This window comes from Dendrobates tinctorius, unplaced genomic scaffold (assembly GCF_039654945.1).
Source record: "Dendrobates tinctorius isolate UK_male_01 unplaced genomic scaffold, ASM3965494v1 ptg000012l, whole genome shotgun sequence".
Classification (NCBI taxonomy): domain Eukaryota; kingdom Metazoa; phylum Chordata; class Amphibia; order Anura; family Dendrobatidae; genus Dendrobates; species Dendrobates tinctorius.
In genome coordinates this window covers 2770806-2790752 of record NW_027361680.1, presented here as the reverse complement: position 1 = coordinate 2790752, position 19947 = coordinate 2770806, and the positions used below count along the sequence as shown (strand labels likewise).

General features: G+C 46.0%; 1 protein-coding gene across 1 annotated transcript in view; it reads right to left on the bottom strand.

The window, feature by feature from the left end:
• LOC141067361 (L-selectin-like) overlaps positions 1-19947 on the bottom strand; it is a 297474-nt gene that overhangs the window by 130889 nt on the left and 146638 nt on the right. The window lies entirely within an intron of this gene.

The window sequence follows — 19947 nt, the reverse complement described above, 5'->3', positions numbered from 1 at the left end:
CGGTTAAAAAACATGAAATGGAGTAAGGAAAAAAGGGGAGATGAAAAACACTCTCAATATATATAAATAGATAACAGCAAGGATATCAGTCATGTATAAATCCCAAAAAGATATAAAATTGCCAAAATCTAAAGTGCCGATGCTAAAGTACTGTATATATCACAGTTCTTGCACACTGTAAATGAACTCTTACCAAGATATATGTTCAGACAATGGCCTGTGATGCCTAACCAGTACCAAAGACAATTAGCTAATGTGGCAAATAAGAGAATTAATTCATATAAAGATCAAGTGCAGTATTCCTAATCAACCACATAAGGGTGCCCAACTACCATATTTAAAATGCAGACAACTATATCCATAACAATATATCCGTGAAGGTCCAGTAAGCATCCAAGAAGTGTTAATGTCATGCACATTAAAATAGCTGCTCATGTCAGAACAGATATACCTCAATGTTGTGCAGCCGCTGCTTCAAAGAGTATACGAAAGATTCCACCTTTGAGCACCAAAAGTATCACCTTTGCAACCAAATCTAATTTCACATTATGCATCGCCATTAGAAAATGTACCATATATACTCGTGTATAAGCCGACCCGTGTATAAGCCGTCCCCCTTAATTTTGCCACAAAAAACTGGGAAAACTTGTTGACTCGCGTATAAGCCTAGGGTGGAAAATGCAGCAGCTACTGGTAAATTTCAAAAATAAAAATAGATACCAATAAAAGTAAAATTAATTGAGACATCAGTAGGTTAAATGTTTTTGAATAGCCATATTGAATCAGGAGCCCCATACAATGCTCCATATAGTTCATGATGGTTCCATAAGATGCTCCTTACAAAAATATGCCCTATATAATGCTGCACAAAGGTTAATAATGGCCCCATAAGATACTCCATAGAATAATATGCGCCATATGGTGCTCCATAAAGGATATGGCCTATAAGATGCTCCATAGATTATACCCCATAAAATGTTCCATAGAATAGGCCCCATAAGATGCTACATAGGTTATGCCCCATATGCTGCCCCATAAGATGCTCCATAGAATATGCCCCCATATGCTGCCCCCATAAGATGCTCCATAGAATATTCCCCCATATGCTGCCCCCATAAGATGCTCTATTGAATATGCCCCCATATGCTGCCCCCATAGGATGCCCCACAGATTATGCCCCCATATATTGCTGCTGCCGCTGCTGCAGCTGTAAAATAAAAAAAAAGACATACTCTTCTCTTGTCCCTGGGGGCCAGGAGCCGGTGTGCTGAGCAGGCGGAGACACCAGCGTGCTATGGGGGACAGGTGTTGCCGCTGGCTCAGGACCCGGCACCTGAGATATTCACCTGTCCCGGTTCCAATGCTGCTCGCTGCTGTCTGCCTGCTGGGTCCCTCTTTCAGTGACTGTTCAGGCAGAGGGCGCGCACTGACTACGTCATCGTGCCCTCTGCTGTTTGAACACCACTGGCAGAGGGACCCGGTGGGCAGACAGCGGCAAGCAGCATTGGAACCGGGACAGGTGAATATAGCATCTACTTACCTCCCCCTGGTGCCTCTCTGCAGCCCCATTCTCCCACGGTCTCCCTTCCTTCCTTCAGCGGTCACATGGTACCGCTCATTAAAGTCATAAATATGTGCATATTCATGACTTTAATGAGCGGTAACACGTGACCGCTGAAGGAAGGAAGGGAGACCATGGGACAAGCAGGGGGGCTGCAGAAACGCACCAGGGGGGTCAGTATGATCTGACATTGCCACAAAAATATTTTCCACACTTTAGCAATGATAATGGTGGTGTATCATGAGTATTGACACATGTATGATAAGGGTAGGGGGTTTGCAGAGCTCAGACGCAGGGCGTTCTTGGAAGCACAGCATAGCAGTCATTTTTTTTTCTATCTTTATATGTGCATATTCTGGCTAGCCAATCAGGGTGCAGGAAACACCCACGATGTCCTGACACAACGGCTTGTGTCATTGGCTGCTGAAACCTCAAGTCCCTCTCCATATAAATATCTGACACTGATACAGCACAGAGAGGCTGCTCTTGACGCTGCCACTGTTTGCATCCAAATTTCAGCTATTTAGTTGGGCGGTTGCATATCAGTCAGATAGTGCATTAAGATTGGTGGAACGCACCAAATATACACCATGATAAGATGTGTTCGCAACCCAGGGTCCACCATGCGGTGATGGTGAAACCGCAGCTAGAGGACAATGGCGGAGCGAGCTGTGAGTAAGCACCGTAAACACACCGAGTTAAACGTCACTCGATGTGAACAGAGTGCAATTCACCTGACTATGTTACCCCAAAGAGCAGTGCCGATACTGAGAGCACTCTAAGCCAGGGTTCCCCAACTCCAGTCCTCAAGGCCCACCAATAGATCATGTTTTCAGGATTTCCTTAGTATTGCTCAGGTGATAATTGCTTCAAAAAAGAAAGAAAGAAAGAAAGAAAACAGAGAGAGAGAGAAAAAAGTAAACAGTGAAAGAAAGAACAGAGAGGGAAATAAAGAAGGGGAAAAAAGAACAGTGAGAAAAAAAGAAAGAGGGGAAAGAAAGAGAGAAAGAGAAAGAAAAAGGGGAAAGAAAGAGAAAGAAAGAGAGGACAGAAAAAATAACAGAAAGAGAAAGAACAGAGGGAAAGATGGGAAAGAATCAGAACAGAGAGAGAAAGAAAGAAAAGAGAAAAAGAAAGGAAGAACAGAGAGAGAAAGAACAGTGTGAAAGAAAGAACAGGGAGAAAGAGAAAGAAAAAGGGGAAAGAAAGACCAGTGAGAGAGAGAGAGAGAGAAAGAAAGAAAGGAAGAAAGAAAGAAGGAAAGAAAGAAAGAGAAAGAAAGAGAACAGGGGAAGAAAGAGAACAGAGAGAGAGAAGAACAGAGAGAAAGAAAGGAAGAACAGAGAAAAAGAAAGAAAGATGAGAGAGAAAGAAAGATTAGAGAGAGAAGGAAGGAACAGAGCAAAAGAAGGAGCAGAGAGAAAGAGAAAGAAAGAGGGGAAAGAAAGAACATAGAGATAAAGAAAGAAAGAATAGAGAGAAAGAATGAGGGGACAGTGGGGCAGACTCAAAATCGGGACTGTCCTGCTGGATCCGGGACGGTTGGGGGGAATAAATGCTCCCCACCATACACCTTGTACACACATGGCTCTGCACACCTCATACACACACGACTCCACTCCGTACACCTCGCGCACACACTGCTCCACTCAGGACACACATGGCTCCACTACGTAAACCTCGTACACATGCGGCTCTGCTCCGTAAACCTTGCACACATGCGGCCACGCTCTGTACACCTTGTACACACATTGCTCCACTCTGTAAACCTTGTACACATGCGGCTTTGCTCCGTACACCTCGTACACATGCGGCTCCACTCCATGCACACGTGGCTTCACTCTGTACACTCCGTACACACATGGCTCTGCTCCACTCCATACACACACGGCTCAGCTCTGTACACTTCGTGCACACACGGTTCCATTTTGTACACCCCGCACACACGCGACTCCGCTCCATACATACACGGCTCCAATCGGTACACCCCATACACACACGGCTCGGCTCAGCTCCGTAAACACACAGCTCAGCTCCGTACACTTGGTACACACAGGGCTCTATCTATGGATAAATCTATAGAAATATCTATGGATATATCTATGATTATATCTATGATTATATCTATGGATATATCCATGGATGTAGCCATGGATATATCCATAGATATTTCTATAGATTTATCCATAGATTTATCTATAGATATTTCCATAGATATATCCATAGATATAGCTATAGATATATAGCCATATATATTAAAAAAAATGGCATGGACTCCTGCCCAATTTTCTGCGCCAGAGGGGGAAAGCTGACGAATGGGGGCCAATATTGGTAACCTGGGAAGGGGTAATACCCATGGCCCCTTCCCAGGCCATAAATATCATCCCACAGCTGTCAACTTAGCTTTTACTGGCTATTAAAATAGGGGGACCCCCAAAAGAATGACATGGGCTGATATTCATAGCCTAAGAAGGGGCCATGGATATTGCCCCCGGGCTACAAATACCAGCCCGCAGCCACCCCAGAAATGGCGCATCTCTAAGATTCCCAATCTCGGCACTTAGCCTCTCTCTTCCCACTTCTCTAGCAGTGCGATATGGGGTAATAAAGGGTTAATGTCACCTTGCTATTGGAAGGTGACATTAAGACCAGTTAATAATGGAGAGGCGTCAATCAGACGTCTATCCATTATTAATTCTACAGTAGGAAAGTGTTAAAAAGACACAGCAAGAAAAAACAATTTTAATGAAATAAAACACGACACGGTTTTTCATAATTTTTATTGTACGCCCAGATCTTAGCAAAACCATCGATCACCTGCAAAAAAGTGAAAAAAACAAACAAACCAACCCATACTTACCTTTCTGATGCAGTCCCTCTTTAAAAACGTGTGTCCCATGACGATCTCCCCTATGGAGCAGTCACATTAGCAGATGTGACCTCTCTATAGACCTCCAATGACACACTGACTAGAGATAACGCTCCATCAGTGTGTCATCTGAGTTCACTTTATGGCAGCACTGCTGCGTGAGAAAATTCCCATGCTGTACTGCTGCCGTAAGTCACAGGTGAACTCCTGTGACCTCCTGGTGGAGTGATACAGCGTGCAGGGTTATCTCCGTCACTGTATCGCTGGAGCCCCTGATGCGGCTGCTCTCCACGGGAGATCGACGTGGGGCCTTCATTATTAACCCCTTCATGACCAAGCCTATTTTGACCTTAATGACCAGGCCATTTTTTGCAATTCTGGCCAGTGTCCCTTTATGAGGTAATAACTCAGGAACGCTTCAACGGATCCTAGCGATTCTGAGATTGCTTTTTTTGCGACATATTTGGCTTCATGTTAGTGGTAAATTTAGGTCGATAATTTTTGCGTTTATTTGTGAAAAAAACAGAAATTTGGCAAAAATTTAGAAAATTTCGCAATTTTCAAATTTTGAATTTTTATTCTGTTAAACCAGAGAGTTATGTGACACAAAGTGGTTACTAAATAACCCACTTGTCTACTTTACATCAGCACAATTTTGGAAACAAAATTTTTTTTGTTAGGAAGTTACAAGGGTTAAAATTTGACCAGTGATTTCTCATTTTTACAACAAAATTTACAAAACCTTTTTTTTTAGGGACCACCTCACATTTGAAGTCACTTTGAGGGGTCTATATGGCAGAAAATACCCAAAAGTGACACCATTCTAAAAACTGCACCCCTCAAGCTACTCAAAACTACATTCAAGAAGATTATTAACCCTTCAGGTGTTTCACAGGAACTAAAGCAACGTGGAAGGAAAAATGGACATTTTAATTTTTCCAAGAAAAATTTTCTTTTAGCATCAATTTTTTCATTTTCACATGGGCAACAGGATAAAATGGATCCTAAAATTTGTTGGGCAATTTCTTCTGAGTACACCGATACCTCATATGTGGTCATAAACCACTGTTTGGGCGCTAGGCAGGGCTCAGAAGGGAAGGAGCGCCATTTGACTTTTTGAATGGAAAACATGCTGGAATATTTAGCTGTTGCCATGTCGTGTTTGGAGAGCCCCTGTGCACCTAAACATTGGAGCTCCCCCACAAGTGACCCCATTTTGGAAACTAGACCCCCCCAAGGAACTTATCTACATGCATAATGATCACTTTGAACCCCCAGGTGCTTCACAAATTGATCGGTAAAAAAAAAAGTACTTTCCTTTAAGCCTCAGTTTTTTAATTTTCACATGGGCAACAGGATAAAATGGATGCTAAAATTTGCTGGCCAAATTCTCCTGAGTGCACAGATATCTCATATATGGTCATAAACCACTGTTTGGGCGCATGGCAGGGTCCGGAAAAGAAGGAGCGCTATTTGACTTTTTGAATGGAAAATTAGCTCCAATCATTATCGGACACCATGTTGCGTTTGGAGAGCCCCTGTGTCCCATTTTGGAAACTAGACCCCTTATAGAACTTATCTAGATGTGTAGTGAGCACTTTGAACCCCCAAGTGCTTAACAAAAGTTTAAAACGCAGAGCAGTGAAAATAAAAAGTAATTTTTTTTCCTCAAAAATGATTTTTTCACATGGCTTACAGGAGAAATTGGACCACAAAAGTTGTTGTCCAGTTTGTCCTGAGTACACCGATACCCCATATGTGGGGGGGGACCACTGTTTGAGCGCACGGCGGGGCTCAGAAGGGAAGGAGAACCATTTGACTTTTTGAAATGAAAATTACCTCTAATAGTTAGCGGACGCCATGTCGTGTTTGGAGAGCCCCTGTGTGCCTATACATTAGAGCACCCCCACAAATGACCCCATTTTGGAAACTAGACCCCCTAAGGAACTTATCTAGATGCATAGTGAGCACTTTGAACCCCCAAGTGCTTCACAAAAGTTTATAACGCAGTGCCGTGAAAATAAAAAATATTTTTTTCCACAAAAAATTATATTTTAGTGCGCAATTTTTTATTTTCACAAGGGTACCAGGAGAAACTGGACCCCAAAAGTTGTTGTCTAGTTTGTCCTGAGTACGCTGGTACCCCATATGTGGGGGGGGACCACTGTTTGGGCACACGTCGGCCATGGCTGGATTGAATATTTCATCAATTTTTATTGATGAAATATTACTATCGCTGTGTCATTCTGCGCTCACCAGGAGGCAGGGCTTCGGTCCCGACATCACTCCTTCCGGTCCCGCGGTTGCTCGGGGACTCCCGTCAGGTGCGCATGCACACTTCTCGTCCCCGAGGCTCCTCGTCCATGTCGCGTTTGCGCTTGCGCGCTCCTGTCAGTTCTGTCTCCGGGTCGGTCCTCTCTATGGTAAAAGCGGACATGACCCGGAAGCTGTAGTGGTCATGTGCTTTCTGGCTAGAGGATCTGACCCGGAACCTGTCGTGGTCATGTGCTATATCAGGCTACCTCCCCCTATGGGAGGTGCCTGATTATTGTTGTGCCTCCTGGCTGGGTCTGCTGTGTTCCTGCCTGGATGTGCACTATTCTCAGGTCCTCTGCTCTGTCTTGTATTATATTGTGCTCCTAGCACTCATTTTGAACTCTCACTTTGCTTCATGCTCAGTTGTGCCCCCTGGCACACTCTCGTATCCTGTCCTCTGTCTCTTGCTCAATCGTGCCTCCTGGCACTCACTCTGTCCCTGTGCTCTGTTACACCTCCTGGCACGACTGCTGCTCCATTCAGTACTCTGTCATGCTCCTTGCACGTGTCCTGCTTTGTTTACCTCCGGACGTATTACTCGCTACACGCCATTCATGCTCACGTGTACCTGTCTCGCACTATCCTGTAGTTAGCGCACTTCTGTGTACACACCTGGTGTTCCTAGTATCCAGTACCGTCCTTCAGACATACTCACCTGTGTCTCCTGTGAGCCGCCCTTCTTGGTACCGGCTACCGTGGTACTCAAACCCCTGGGCCTGCTCCTAACAGTCCCTGTATAGGGGTCGGTTCCACCTGGCAGTTCACCCAGGGCCCCTCGGTGCCATGGTCAAGAGGGGTTTCCGGCCCCAGACCACCCACTCTAACAGTATAATCAGGCTATGATCCCCGCTGGTACTGCGGCTTCTATCCAAAAGGAGCTGACGTTCCTTCGGGAAAACCAGACCAGGATTATGTTATTTCTCAAGTCCATGGAGTCCTCTTTATTTGCCTTACAGTCCTCTGAGCCTGGGAATGTTTCCCAGTTGGCTAGTCTCCAGCAGGAACTCGCGCAGCAACGCGACTCCCAGGCCCAGATCCTCAACTATATGGCGTCTGTAGATAATCGGCTCCTTTCCATACAATCTGTTTCAGCTGAGGCCTTGGTTCCGCACTCACTACCGCACTTATGCAAGATACCTTGGTATAGTGGTGACCCCGAGTTGTGTTGCGGGTTTTTGAATCAGTGTCGTTTGCATTTTGAGTTTCTGCCGCAGCATTATCCCACCGATCGCGCTAAAATAGCCTTTATAGTTTCCCACTTAGAGGGGAAGGCGCTTGCGTGGGTGAACCCCCTTTGGGAGCATGATGATCCACTCGTCTCTCAGCTTTCCATCTTTTTGGACACCTTCCGTAAGGTGTTCGACGAGCCGGGTCACCTTGCTTCCACCACCGAGTCCCTCTTTAATCTCCGTCAAGGTACACTATCGGTTGGACAATGCGCGATATGTTTTCGCACCTTGTCTTCCGAACTTGGTTGGAATAACGATGCCCTCGTAGGGGCTTTTTGGCGTGGCCTGTTCGGTCGGATCAAAGACGAACTGGGGGGCCGAGAAACCCCTACCATTTTGGAGGATCTCATCTCTCTCGCGACTCGCATTCATTTGCACTTCCAGGAGCGTACCCCTGAGTCGGCCAGAGAGAGAGGGTCCTCTCGCCTCTCCTCGTCCACTCGCAGCGCTTCTCATCCGTTACCCGAGCTATCTTCGGCAGATCCAGTACCTGAGCCTATGCAGGTGGATCGTCTCCAGATAGCTCAACGGCGTCGTGAGAAGAGGCAGGCACAAGGGCTCTGTTATTATTGTGGGAATGCCTCCCACTTTCTACGCTTATGTCCCAAGAGGCCGGGGAAGTTTCTCCACCTGGGACTGGTAAGAGAGGTCTCCTCAGGTGTATGTGATTCCTCTCTTCCCTTGACCGTGCCTGTTTCCCTGTATGTTGGTTGCAAGAGTTTTTCTGTGGAAGCTATTGTGGACTCGGGCGCTGTGGGCAACTTTATTAGTCTCGAGGCAGTTGAGAGGTTTCGGATTCCGGTCAGATCCTTGGAGACTCCTAGGTCGGTAGTTCCGGTCGACGGTAAGCCCTTGCAGGACACCGTTAACCAGGTCACTGAAGAAGTAGAGCTGCAGATTTGCACAAGACATCGGGAGAGGATTTCCTTCCACGGATTGCCGACTTCGTTTCATATGCTTCTTCTTGGTCTTCCTTGGTTACGGACTCATGGGCCGATTCTGGACTGGCAATCCGGTGGTGTACTATGTTGGGGACCGTTCTGTCAGAAAAGGTGTCTACTGTTCACACATCCGATGAACTCTGCCTGCCTGTCTTTGACGTCTACAGGTCCGCCATCCGCTTACCGGTCTATGACTAATGACATTGTCGAGAAGGGTGCTGAGAGTCAGTCTCCACTTAAATCAAGCAACCGGTCTATGACTTATGACATTGTCGAGAAGGGGGCTGAGAGTCAGTCTCCATTTCAATCAAGCAACCAGTCTATGACTTATGACATTGTCAAGAAGGGGGCTGAGAGTCAGTCTCCACTTCAACCCACCACTCGGCCCAAGGTAATTGCCGTGGCTTCCGTCAAGCTGACTTCCCAGTGCCCGGGGGAGACCTTTGTGGCTAAGAATAACCGAAAAAGTGTGTTATCCTGGGGACATTCATGTCCGGTTGCTGGCCATGTTGGTGTCAAGAGGACACTCTCCCGTTCATCCCACTACTACTGGTGGCCGTCTATTGCTCAGGATGTCAGAGACTTTGTAGCTGCTTGTCCATCCTGTGCTAAGAAGGAAGTACCCAAGCAACCAGCCTCCGACAGCTTGCCTCTTAGGGCTGATTTGTCATTTAATAACTGCACCAGCACATCGCCCTCCAAGCATCTCGGTGTGCCTCTGCCGGTTCGTCCTGTCTGGGGCGTACCTGCCTCAGGCTCTCCATCCTTGGAGTTCTCCAGGGTATGGCAGGAGACCAAATTTTCTCTTGGAGAGACTCTGGATCAGATTGGACCACATGCAGATAGGAACCGCCTGGATCCCGCTCCTAAAATCAAGATGCGGCTTTCCAGTCTAAGAAAGAGGGGGCGTAAAGGAGGGGGTACTGTCATGCCACGCTCACCAGGAGGCGGGGATTCGGTCCCGACGTCACTCCTTCCGGTACCGTGGTTGCTCGGGGGCTCCTGTCGGGTGCGCACGCGCACTTCTAGTCCCCGGAGCTCCTCCTCCATGTCGTGTTTGCGCGCTCCGGTCAGTTCTGTCTCCGGGTCGGTCCTCTCTATGGTAAAGGAAGACCTGACCCGGAAGCTGTAGTGGTCATGTGCTTTCTGGCTAGAGGACCTGACCCGGAACCTGTCGTGGTCATGTGCTATATCAGGCTACCTCCCCCTACGGGAGGTGCCTGATTATTGTTGTGCTTCCTGGCTGGGTCTGCTGTGTCCCTGCCTGGATGTGCACTGTTCTCAGGTCCTCTGCTCTGTCTTGTATTCTATTGTGCTCCTAGCAATCGTTCTGATCTCTCACTTTGCTTCATGCTCAGTTGTGCCCCCTGGCACACTCTCATATCCTGTCCTCTGTCTCTTGCTCAGTCGTGCCTCCTGGCACTCACTCTTCCCTGTGCTCTGTTACTCCTCCTGGCATGACTGCTGCTCCATTCAGTACTCTGTCATGCTCTTTGCACGCGTCCTGCTTTGTTTACCTCCGGACATATTACTCGCTACATGCCATACGTGCTCACGTGTACCTGTCTCGCACTATCCTGTAGTTAGCACACTTCCTTGTACACACCTGGTGTTCCTAGTATCCAGTACCATCCTTCAGACATACTCACCCCTGTCTCCTGTGAGTCGCCCCTCTCGGTACCGGCTACCGCGGTACTCGAGCCCCTGGGCCTGCTCCTAATGGTCCCTGTATAGGGGTCGGTTCCACCTGGCAGCTCGCCCGGGGCCCCTCGGTGCCACGATCCATAGGGTCCACTCCTGGAGTTTGCGGCTCCAGACCACCCACTCTAACACTCTGATTGGCTGTTTCACTTTTAACAGCCAATCAGAGTGATCGTAGCCATGTGGGGGCGAAGCCACGCCCCCTGTGGTGAAGAACAAAGCCCCCTGTATCTGCGGGTCGGGTGACCTTTTAGTGACCCCGGTCACCCGACCAACAGGGGGGTTTTAAAGTCATGACACCACTTAGGCGTCACTGGTCGGATTGGCACATGTTTTCATGGCGCATATGTGGCGTCATTGGTCGGGAAGGGGTTAATGGATTACGGCGGAAACGTGAGTATAGGTTGCTTTATTATTTTAATATTATTTGCGGGTGATCGATGGCTTCGGCGAATTAGGTGTGTGCGGTGATTATGTACTCTATGTTATGTGTTGTATGTTATGTGTATGTACTGTATGTTAAATGTTTTATGTTCTGTATGTCTTTTTTTTTTTTTCTTTTCACATTCACCAAATTAGCTGGATGATGGGAATACTACTTTCCCATCATCTGCTATTGCTGTCACTGTAGAGGGCATAGCCGGATGGGACAAGTAGTCCCATAGGACTATGCCCGCACAGCCCGGCACAGGCCCCGCACAGACCCTGCACAGCCCGGCACAGGCCCCGCACAGACCAGCACTGGCCCCGCAAAGCTGGCACAGGCCCCGCACAGCCGGCACAGCCCCGCACAGACCCCTCACAGCTGGCACAGACCCCGCACAGGTCCCGCACAGCCTGGTACAGGCCCCACACAGGCCCAGCACAGCCTGGCACAGGCACCGCACAGCCCGGCACAGACCCCGCACAGCCCGGCACAGCACCGGCAGAGGTTGACACAGCCCCACCCTGCCCCGGCAGAGGCCGGCACATCTCCGCACAGGCCTGAACAGCCGGCACAGGCACCGCACAGCCCGGCAGAGCCCCACAAAGCCACACACAGACATGGCACACATACACAGCTCCGCAGACAAATACACACAGCCCCGCAGACAGACAAGCACACATTCTCCAGCCAATCACAGTAATGCCACAACAAAGAAGGTGGCGGTTTTACTGTGATTGGCTAACACATGCCGGGCGGGACATCCGAATATTGCGAGGTGAGTAGTGAAATTTACTCGCTAAGATTCGAGTACCGTGAGTATCGCATTACTCACCGAGTGCCGAATCCTAACGAGTATACTCCCTCATCCCTATCTCTGCATCCTTCTGCACAGTTTTGAAATGGCTACTAAGATGGTTAGCGCTGACAAGCTGTCATTAGCATCACTATTCTCATCATTTACACTACCGATCAAAAGTTTGGGTCACTTAGAAATTTCCTTATCTTTGAAAGAAAAGCAGTTTTTTCCAATGAAGCTAGCATTAAATGATTCAGAAATACACTCTATACATTGTTAATGTGGTAAATGACTATTCTAGCTTCAAACATTTTGTTTATAATGCAATATCTTCATAGGTGTATAGAGACCCATTTCCAACAACCATCACTCCAGTGTTCTTATGCTACTTTGTGTTTGCTAACTGTGTAAGAAGGCTAATGGATGGTTAGAATACCCTTGAAAACCCTTGTGCAAGTATGTTAGCACAGCTGAAAACAGTTTGGCTGATTACAGAAGCTATAAACCTGATCTTCCTTTGAGCTAGTTGAGAATCTAGAGCATTACATTTGTTGGTTCCCTTATACTCTCAAAATGGCCAGAAAAAAAGAACTTTCATGTGAAACTCAACAGTCTATTCTTGTTTTTAGAAATTAAGGCTATTCTATGTGAGAAATTGCCAAGAAACTGAAGATTTTCTACAATGGTGTGTACTACTCCCTTCAGAGGAGAGCACAAAGGCTCTAACCAGAGTAGATAGAGAAGTGGGAGGCCCTGCTGCACAACTGAGCAACAAGACAAGTACATTAGAGTCTGCAGTTTGAGAAATTGATGCCTCACAGGTCCTCAAATGGCAGCTTCATGAAATGGAACACACAAAATGCCAGTGTCCACGTCTAGGAAGGCTATCACTCTATTTTGCAACACCATGCCATACCCTGTGCACAGCGCTTGATTGGAGCCAATTTCATTCTACAACAGGACAATAACCCAAAGCACACCTCCAAATTATGCAAGAGCTATTCAGGGAAGAAGCAGGCAGCTGGTATTCTATCTGTAATGGAGTGGCCAGTGCAGTCACCAGATCTCAACCCCATTGAGCTGTTATGGGAGCAGCTTGACCGTATGGTACGCAAAAAGTGCCCATCAAGCCAAACCAACTTGCGTGAGGAGCTTCTGGAAGCATGGGGTGAAATTTCTCCAGATTACCTCAGAAAATTAACTGCTAGAATGCCAAAGGTCTGCAATGCTGTATTTGCTGCAAAGGGAGCATTATTTGACAAAAGCAAAGTTTGAAGGAGAAAATTATTATTTCAAATAAAAATCTTTTTTTCGAACCTTGTCAATGTCTGGACTAGATTTTAAAATCATTTGGCAACTCATTTGATTAATAAAATTATGAGTTTTCATGGAAAACACAAAATTGTCTCGGTGATCCGAAACTTTTGAACAGTAGTGTATATGCTGGAGCAGAATTTGACTAGCCTGTGGGAGGACATGGTGGTCCAAGAAGAAGAGGAGAAAGCAGAGGAGGCTGTGGAAGGGATAACATTGTCTTGAAGTTCAAGACTGTCATCACACAAGCAGGTGCCAAGGTAGGGTGGAGTACTGCGATTGAGGGGTGCTGGTGATGATAACAGACAAACTGTTATGGAAGGTGCAAGATCTGAGGAACAAATGGAGGAGGAAGAGGTGATGGGCGAGCTACTGTCAGATGAAGAGGATAAGCCTCCCCTCTCTGTTGTTAGGGGTTGGCAGGAGGCGACGGAGGAAATGAGTCTCATTTTTATTCAACCACCAACACAGCATGGGCTTGGACCTCATGGTATAGCCCGACATATGAGTGACTTCTTGCTGCACTATCTGCAACATGATCCCTGTATAGTAATGAGTAGGAGTAATGCTGACTACTCGGTTGCCACGTTATTAGATCCACATTATAAAACCAAATTTTGCCAGATGTTTCCCGCCCTTGAAAGGGACCCATGAATTCTGGAGTATCGAAGCACGCTTTTATACAACCTTAAGAGAGCTTTTCCCCAAGATAACAGTGAAGCACATAGTTCACATCGCAGCTGTAGACTTCCAACCTTCAGCCTGTAAATTCATCAATGCCAAAACATTAGCAGCAAAGCAGCAGTGGTGGAAGTGGAAGAAGCAATTTCTGTGAGTCCTTTGATACTTTTATATACCAACTCATGTACCAGCACAGCAGAGTTCAAGTCTTACACATGGTGAACGAATGGAGAGGATGCTGCAGGAGTGGCTAGAACTAAATATCAATACCATCAGGGAGGGATTGGAACCTTTCACATTTTGGTCTTTCAAAATGGAGGAGTGGCCTGGCCACCCACCAAGCGGGGGCCTCCCACCAATATAGGAATAAATATCTCAAAACATGTAAAATACACATCTCTCTTTGCTGTGAACCGTTTCTAATGATAAGGAACATTTAACAAAAGAGAAACTATTGAAAGTGTAGGGACCTGGCTACGGTCCTACACGCCATTGTTACTCCATTACTAAAGAAACCCGCTCTCGACCCATCTTGCACAAACAACTACAGACCAGTCTCCAATCTCCCCTTCATCTCTAAAATTTTGGAACGCCTAGTTTACTCCCGCCTTACCCGTTACCTCTCCACTCACTCCCTTCTAGACCCTTCACAGTCCGGCTTCCGCCCCCTACATTCTACTGAAACTGCACTCATCAAAGTGACCAATGACCTTCTGACAGCAAAACGTAATGGTGACCACTCTCTGCTCATTCTTCTTGACCTATCTGCAGATTTCGATACTGTTGACCACCATCTCCTACTCTCTAGGCTCCAGTCACTAGGCATTAAGGACACTGCACTCTCCTGGTTCTCTTCCTATCTCTCTGACCGCTCCTTCAGTGTTTTGTTCTCTGGTCCATGTCATCTCCTCTTCCTCTTGCTGTCGGGGTACCTCAGGGCTCAGTCCTTGGCACCCTTCTTTTCTCTCTCTAGACAGCCCCAATTGGACAGACCATTAGCAGATTTGGCTTTCAGTACCATCTTTATGCTCATGACATACAACTATACACGTCTTCCCCCGACCTTACCCCCGCTGTACTACAGAACGCCAGTGACTGTCTGTCCGCAGTCTCCAATATCATGCCCACTCTCTATCTGAAACTCAACCTCTCTAAAACTGAACTTCTTCTGCTCCCGCCGTCTACTAACCTCCCTAAATCTGACATTTCCCTCTCTGTGGGTGGTACCACAATAACACCCCGGCAGCAGACACGCTGTCTGGGTGTTATGTTTGACACCAATCTCTCCTTCACATCCCATATACAATCTCTTGCCCGCTCTTGCCACTTACACCTAAAGAACATCTCTAGAATCTGCCCTTTTCTCACTATAGAAACAACAAAAACCCTAACTGTTGCATTGATCCACTCCTGCCTGGATTACTGCAACGCTCTATTAATTGGCCTCCCCATCACTCGACTATCCCCTCTCCAGTCCATACTTAATGCAGCGGCCAGGATCATCCATCTGGCTAGTCGGTACTCGGATGCGTCTGCTCTTTGCCAGTCCTTACATTGGCTGCCCATTCATTATAGGATCCAATTCAAAGTACTTGTTCTCACCCACAAAGCTCTCCACAGTGCGGCACCCCCTTACATCTCTTCCCTCATTTCTGTCTATCGGCCTAGCCGAGCGCTGCGCTCTGCAATCGACTTTCGACTAACCTCTGCACTAATCCGTACCTCCCACTCCCGACTCCAAGACTTCTCACATGCTGCTCCTATCCTCTGGAATGCTCTACCCCAAGAAATCAGGACTATCCACAATTTGCATAGTTTTAGGCACTCCCTCAAAGTACACTTGTTCAGAGCGACCTATCACATTCACTAATCAAAGTCATTCTCTGTGTAAGTGTGCGTGTGTAGCCCATTCACTATCTCCATCCATCCTTCACTCCCTCAAGATGGCTGGACCTTCATTGTATATACACCATTGTAAATACACCCCTGTCCTCTGTATCTCCCTCACCTCATTGTAGATTGTAAGCTCTCACGAGCAGGGTCGTCTTATTTCGTCTTATTTTGCTTTAATTATTGTATTGTTAACGTTGTTACTTATGACTTGTGTTTTGAAACTGTTAAACTGTAAAGCGCTGCGGAATATGTTGGCGCTATATAAATAAAGATTATTATTATTATCTCAGTGGCTGGCGAAGAGCGGCAGAGTCATGGCACCTTTGTCAGCATCCACTGACCTAGCTAGCCAGACTTCCTTAGTACCTGTACCTAATGCTTAACTTATGACATGCGGCAGCCAGGCGGCACACTCTTTAAAACTGGTTGCTAAAAATGCAGTAGAAAGCTGCTCGAGTGCTGCATATTTTTTTGACTTCCTTGAAAAGCTGTTCCTCTTCTTCACAGTTTCAACGCATCGGCATCAGCTCCTGACTGAGGCTTTGAAAAATATTGAATCACCAACAGCATTGACTCTCAAACGTGTCAAAACAACGTGTTGGTCCTGCAGAGCTGATGCTACTAAGGCCCTTAAGCATGACTATCAGCAGATTAAAGATGTACTTAAACAGATTGCTGATGACTTTGAAGAAAAAAAAGCTCTGTACGGTGTGAAGCAAAAGGGCTGTTAAACAAATGAATCAGCTTGAAATGGATATTAACACCACCTTCTGGAATGATATCCTGCAAAGCACAGATGCTACTAGTAAAAATCTACAACACGCAAAACTCGATCTTAACACTGCTGTGGCGTCACTGACAAGCTTAAAAAACTATGTCGCATCAAAGTGTGACTCCTTCAAAATTTATGAGAAGCAAGGCGAAGAGCTGTCTGGTTCATCTGAGTATGTTCAGACGATAACTCGACACAGGCGCCGAAACGTGTGTCTCAATCCATTGGATTATGGCCATACGGAAGAAGTACAACTCAGCCCCTCTGAAAAACACAGAACAGAAACTTTCTTGCCTATCATTGATCAGTTTATCGCTTCTCTTAACCAACGTCTTAAAGCATATAAAGATATATTAAGCAAATTTAGCTTTTTTAGCCATCTGAAAGAACTGTCTTCAGATGAGCTTAAGGCCACAGCAGAGCAACTCGTAAGGTCTCATTCAGATGACTTGGACATTACATTTATTGATGAACTGTGTCAGTTTCTAACATTTTCCAATTTATTCACAGACGAGGAGAGAAAAGATATCAGCACTGAACTTTTCATGTACAAGCTTATCATGAAAAAGGGTGTGCAGGACACTTTCCCAAATATTGAAATAGCTCTAAGGATATATCTAATTTTGATGGAAACAAACTGCAGTGGTGAGCGCTCCTTCTCAAAACTCAAATTAGTTGAAAACCGATTAAGGACATCAATGAAACAGTAACGACTTGTACATTTGGCTATCATGAGAATCGAGTCACATATACTGTGTGAATTTGACTTTAGTGACATCATTAGTGATTTTGCAGCACGAAAATCAGGGAAAGTGCCAGGATTGTAAAAAAATGAATGATTTTACCTGAATTGGGCCTCCCACCAAAATGGGCCCCGGGCCACCCACCTCTTAAACCCGGCCCTGGGATGAGGTATATATTTCTGAGGGAGTGCGGGGTGCAGGTGCAGGATTCCGGGGCTGTAACTGACGCTCATGGGAAAGGGTAAATATTACAATGAGGAGAGGAGGCAGGGATTTCTTACAGCACCATACGCCCTGGAGGCTGGAAGAAATCATTAGCATAAAGAAAGAATATAACATTTCTCAGCATCAAGACCATTAATTTGAGTCATACAGGTAGGACTAGTGTAATATTTCTATTACCTGTATGCTCATATTAGTAGGTCATGTAATGTCCGGGGGGGCTGGGTGTGACAGTTTCCCTTTATTGGTAGTCCTGAAGATGAAACAGCCACATTGCTGATTTAGCGCTGCAGTCTCTGCACATTATTTTCTTGGAAAGTAATGCTCATAGCACTGAGCTAAGGAAGGAATTACCATATATTCGGTCCCATTCAAATGAATGTTACATCATGGATGTGGTTTCTTGTCTTTGAATCAGTAGGGATCTGAGATTGGAATAATGAAATGGCAAATTTAAGTTTTGTGCCACTACATTCAAAGCCCTTTACGATCTAACAAAGAGCTCTCCGCAATTTTGAAAGAAACCATTTGCGTCGATCAGAAACAATATGACCAGGAAGCTTTTGGAGTAGGAACATCTCCCTGAAGGAAACTTGAGACAACTGTGGAGCAGATGGAAGACCAGATAAAGAGCCAAAATGAGAAGTCTTTGGAAAATGCTTTACCATAACTAAAATGCTGGTGAAACATTGTGTCTCAGGAAGGTACGTAACAAAGTTCAAAGAAGTTTCAGGCCAGAACTCACGTACAATAAGTAATGACTGCAGAGGACCAAAAGGCACTTGATGAGAGGATTTGAATTGGGCATCTTGAGGGCAAGACACCACATACTCTTTAATGTCCTGTCTGCACTTAGAGATAACAGAGTAACACCATAGTTTGTTGAATTCAAATATGGCCAGAAAGTAATGAAAAAGAGGCCATAGGTATATAGACCTTTCTGTAGAGGTGAAAAGGTCATCAGAACTTTTAATGAGCTGGTTTTGCCAAGTTTTCCAAAACAATAAATTCTCTGCAAATCACATTACTGAAAATCCTCTAATTGTCCGGAAAATCTGTATATAATACTGTGATTAAGCAATTAAACAGGCTTTTTATCAATAATTAATTTTTTTTTTATAGAGAAAATAAACAAGCTGACTGTTTTTTACAGTGAAGAAACAATGGCTTGTCATCAAGCCTTTTCCAGACTTGAGAAATATTTTGGGAACTGCTTCATATTTGTGTATCCACAAGACAGTTTGCTTTGACATCAGGAGTACCATCACTGTAAGGCTATGTGGACACGTTGCGGAATTGACGGGGAAATTTCCACGGGAATTCCGCAACTCCCTGCCGCGGGAAATACGCTAGAATTCCACATGTGTAAGTCCCACATTTTAACTAGCGTTTTGCAAGCGTAATTAGCTTGCAGAATGCTACCTTTTTCCAAGCGATCTATAGTATCGCTTGGAAAACTGATTGACAGGTTGGTCACACTTGTCAAAGATAGTGTTTGACTAGTGTGACCAACTTTTTACTATTGATGCTGCCTATGCAGCATCAGTAGTAAAAAGACATAAAGTTAAAAATAATAAAAAAATAAAAAATCTTGATATTCTCACCTTCCGGAGTACCTCGTAGCGTCACCAGGCCTCAGCGAAGCTCCCGACAAGTCCTGTTCCCAGCGATGCCTTGCGACAATGACCTTTGATGACATTGCAGTCTCGCGGTAGCGGTCTCACGAGACTGCGACATAATCAAAGGTCATTGTCACAAGGCATCGCTGGGAACGGGACTTGCCGGGAGCATCGCTGAGGCCTGGTGACGCTGCAAGGGACGCCGGAAGGTGAGAATATCACGATTTTTTCTTTTAATTCTTATTTTTACAGGGATGTGGTACCCAGGGCCTGGAGGAGAATCTCCTCTCCTCCAGACCCTGGGTACCATCCGCACATTTTCAGCTTACTTTGCGCATGGTGGCCATAGCCAAATGCAGAAAGTAAGTGGAACAATGCATTTCTATGTGTGTGGAATTCCCACGATTCCGCACAAAGAATGAGCACGTTGCATATTTTTCCGCGATGCGATTCCGCTGCGGAAAAATACGCAGCATTAGCACAGCATGTGCGGAACGCCATAGGATTGCATGGGATGCTTTTTTTTGCATTTTCTCGGCAAAATTGCGCGTTAAAAACGCTGTGAAAACGCAAAAAAATGCTACGTGTGCACACAGTCTAAGACACAATACACAGATAGTGACTGGGCAGTGGCAGCTGTTCTGAGCTCATTTTCCCCTTCGTCACTGAGGTCTGGTGAACTCCCTGTTCTGGTAAAGGAAGGTAATGAGCCTGATTATCAGGCACCTGAGCCTAATGAGGATGACTGGCTGAGTGGAGTCACTGACTGGATATAAGGCTGCCGACGCCCTTCTGCCCTGCGGGTGATTTCTCTGTGGACTTCTAGGACACCAGTCTGATTCCTGCTTCCCTAAAGCTAAGTT